Source organism: Colobus angolensis, unplaced genomic scaffold (assembly GCF_000951035.1).
Source record: "Colobus angolensis palliatus isolate OR3802 unplaced genomic scaffold, Cang.pa_1.0 Scaffold35, whole genome shotgun sequence".
NCBI classification, from domain to species: domain Eukaryota; kingdom Metazoa; phylum Chordata; class Mammalia; order Primates; family Cercopithecidae; genus Colobus; species Colobus angolensis.
Window position 1 is genome coordinate 9,507,731 of NW_012116821.1, and position 3,803 is coordinate 9,511,533.

Below are 3,803 nucleotides of genomic sequence, written 5' to 3' on the forward strand. Positions count from 1 at the left end.
GCTGGTCTTGAACTCCTGACCTCAGGTGATCTGCCCGTCTTAGCCTCCCAAAGTGCTGGGATTACAGCCACTGTGCCTGACCATTTTTTGAACTGTATATTTTGTTATATTGATTTGTCTGTCATTTCTTGTGCTAGTACTACACTGCTTTACTTACTGTAGCTTTATCATCTCTTTCAGTGGCTAATAGGGCAAATCTGTACACTTTTCTTTCCTTCCTAAAATTCCCTGTTGTTTTCACATGTTTATTCTTCCAGCACAGTAGTTCTCAACCTTGGCTGCACATTGGAATCACTCAGGGAATGTTAATAAATGCTGATAACCTCACCCCACTCCCAGAAGTCCCAGTTTAATTGCTAGGGGTACAGTATGGGAACAGAGTTTTAATAGCTCCCCAGATGATTCTAAATGTGTAACCAAGTTGAGTACCACTTTGCAAGATGAACTTTAACATTATTTTCTTCCATTTCTGCTATGATTTTTATTTTTATTGCATTGAATTATAGATTAATTTAGAGATAATTGACATCTTTATAATACTGTGTTTTTCTATTTCATTTGGTCACAGTTCTTTAGCTGAAAAAATCAGAAAGAGATTTTGGCTGATGGTATGGACTGAATGTCTGTGTTTCCTTCAAATTCATTCATATGTTGAATCCTAAATCCCCAATATGATGGCATGAGGAGGCGGGGCCTTTGAGAGGTGATTAGTGTTCTCATCAGGCAAGGAATCTGCCAGGCACCTTGACCTGGGACTCCCAGCCTCGAGAATTGTGAGAAATGAATTTCTGTTGTTTAAGCCACCCAGACTATGGTTACTTGTTATAGCAGCCTAAACTAAAGGAAAAGTTGAAAGAAAGGATTTTCTGAAAGGATTTGGAGTAGCTCAGAGATGTGAAGAAAAGCTGAAGAACTAGGTGTGGGAATGGGAAAATTGAAGCAGCTGTTGGACTTGAAGCAGCTGAACTCAACTCCACTTACATTCTTAGCTCCTCCAGCTTTCCAGCTTTCAGGTATTTTGCTTGAATTTCAGATTCTGAAAAATAATTCAATGGTCCTCCTTTGGGTAGCTCATCTACTCCTTGCCTGGAGGATGCTTGGAGTGACAGTTGCTACAAGCCTGCACATGGTGGGGAGCCTAGAGAAGGGAAATCAGTAGCCAGGATGTTGGGGCAGTGGTGAAATGACAGTAACAATGACAAGTGCAACAAAAATAGCCATGCAGTATGCTGGTGTGAGCATGGCATTTCTCTTCACTTATATTTTCTTCAGTGTTCCTTGATGTTTTATAGTTTTTCTTATTTAATTTGCATATTACTCATTTAGCTAATTTGTAAGTGTTTCATGCATTTTATTTCCTTTGTGACTAGCAGCTTTTTGTTATTTTATTTTGTTATTATTTATTTATTTATTTTTTTGAGACGGAGTCTTACTCTGTTGCCCAGGCTGGAGTACAATGGCGCGATCTCTGCTCACTGCAACCTCTGCCTCCCAGGTTCAAGTGATTCTCCTGCCTCAGCCTCCCCAGTAGCTGGGATTACAGGCATGTGACACCACACCCTTCTAATTTTGTATTTTTAGTAGAGATGGGGTTTCTCCATGTTGATCAGGCTGGTCTTGAACTCCCGACCTCAGGTGATCCACCCACCTTGGCCTCCCAAAGTGCTGGGATTATAGGTATGAGCCACTGCGACCAGCCTTGTTTTTTAAACTAAAATGTTTTCCATTTTAGTTCACAAACTAAGTACATAAACCTTATTCTTTTTTTTGTTCTTGTACATTATGCCAGTTTATAGATATACTATAATGTATCTAACTTGTTTTCTACTATATGGGTTGTTTGTAATCTTTATCCATGTGTGTGTATGTGTGTGTGTGTGTATACATATATATGTGTGTGTGTGTGTGTGTATGTGTATATATATATATATGTATTTTTTTTTGAGACGGAGTCTTGCTTTGTCACCCAGGCTGGAATGCGGTGGCGCGATCTGCACTCACTACAAGCTCTGCCTCTCGGGTTCATGCCATTCTCCTGCCTCAGCCTCCTGAGTAGCTGAGACTACAGGCACCTGCTACCACGCCCGGCTAGTTTTTTGTATTTTTTTTTTAGCAGAGACGGGATTTTACCATGTTAGCCAGGATAGTCTTCATCTCCTGACCATGTGATCCACCCGCCTCAGCCTCCCAGAGTGCTGGGATTACAGGCGTGAGCCACCACGCCTGGCCCAGATATTATATATTTTTATATTTGTTAATCTTACAAGTGAAAAAGGGGTCTGTGAGATTTAATTTGTATTTCTCTCATTATGAGTACAGCTGGTCACCTTTTCATATTTTAAGAACCATTTAAAATTCCTTTTATGTAAAGTTTTGCCAATTTTTCTATTAGGTTGTTAATCTTTCTCTTATTGTTTATAGGAGCTCTTTACATTTTAGGGAAAGTAGCCCTTTATTTTGATATGGCCACAAATAATTTATTCCTACATTTTTGTTTGACAGTTAACTGCTTCTGGTTAACCTTAATGATCGAAAGATTTTTTTTTTTTTTTGATGTGTGAGCCAAAGATTTATTTCTTCATTTCTTGCATTTGAAGTACTCTTTGATGACATCCTTGGCCTGAGAGTCCTTGCCATAGTCCTTAACTACTACACAACTGCAACCAACAACTGTATGGGGTTTCCCCTCTGTCAGTTTTACAGAGCCCTTCCCATTCCTCTAGTTTCTTGTTGTCATGAACCTTAATTAGGTTGATTTGGTGTTCAGCACAAAGGGCCTCCACCAACTTGACATACATAGGCTCATTACAGTTGGACGCAAGCACACAAAGATGGCCTTGGCCCTTGTCTAAGGCTTTGGCAGCTTCGCGAATTCCACGAGGTAGGCCTTCGTGAATGAGGGCGATCTTCAGCACCTCTTGTAAAGCAGTATTAACGTCCATTACCCCTCCAGCAGCAATGCCTTCCTCGGCCATGGCGGTGGGTTACGGGTGAAGCTAAATCTTGAAGGCACCCAAGCCTCCGCCTCCGCGCGACTTGGCGGCGGCAGGGAAAGATCAATCGAAAGGTTTTTATACCTTGCCATGAGTGCATCAATTGTAAACTATTTTATTTTATTCTTTTCTTTTCTTTCTTTTTTTTTCTTTTTTTGTGATGTAGTCTCGCTCTGTCACCAGGCTGGAGTGCAGTGGTGTAATCTCGGGTCACTGCAACCTCTGCCTCCCGGGTTCAAGTGATTCTCCTGCGTCAGCCTCCTGAGTAGCTGGGACTACAGGCACCCACTACCACACCTGGGTGATTTTTGTATTTTTAGTAGGGACGGGGTTTCACCATGTTGGCCAGGCTGATCTCGATCTCTTGACCTTGTGATCCACCTGCCTTGGCTTCTCAAAGTGCTGGGATTACAGGTGTGAGCCACCGCGCCCGGCTATTTATTTAGAGACAGGGTTCTGTTGTCCAGACTAGAGTGCAGTGGTATGATCATTGCTCGCTGTAATCTCAAACTCCCAGGTTCCAGCAATCCCTGCCTCAACCTACCAAGTAGCTGGGACTACAGATGTGCACCACTGCACCTGGCTAATTTGTGAACTATTTTAATTCTGATAAACATTGCTATTCCTTTAATAAATTCTTCCCTTTAGTTTCTTCCCTTTTCTGGATTTCTATTAGTTGGATTGTAGACCTCTTTGATTAACCCTCTAACCCTCTAATTTTCTTGTCTTTTTTCATATTTCTCATTATTCGTGGAAAATGGGTTAAACTTTATTTTTTCTTTCTTTCTTTCTTTCTTTCTTTCTTTCTTT

At 41.1% G+C, this 3,803-nt stretch overlaps 1 pseudogene; it reads right to left on the reverse strand.

Moving 5' to 3' along the window:
* Positions 1–2,548: 2,548 nt before the first annotated feature.
* Positions 2,549–3,034, reverse strand: LOC105519481 (annotated as a pseudogene).
* Positions 3,035–3,803: the final 769 nt, after the last annotated feature.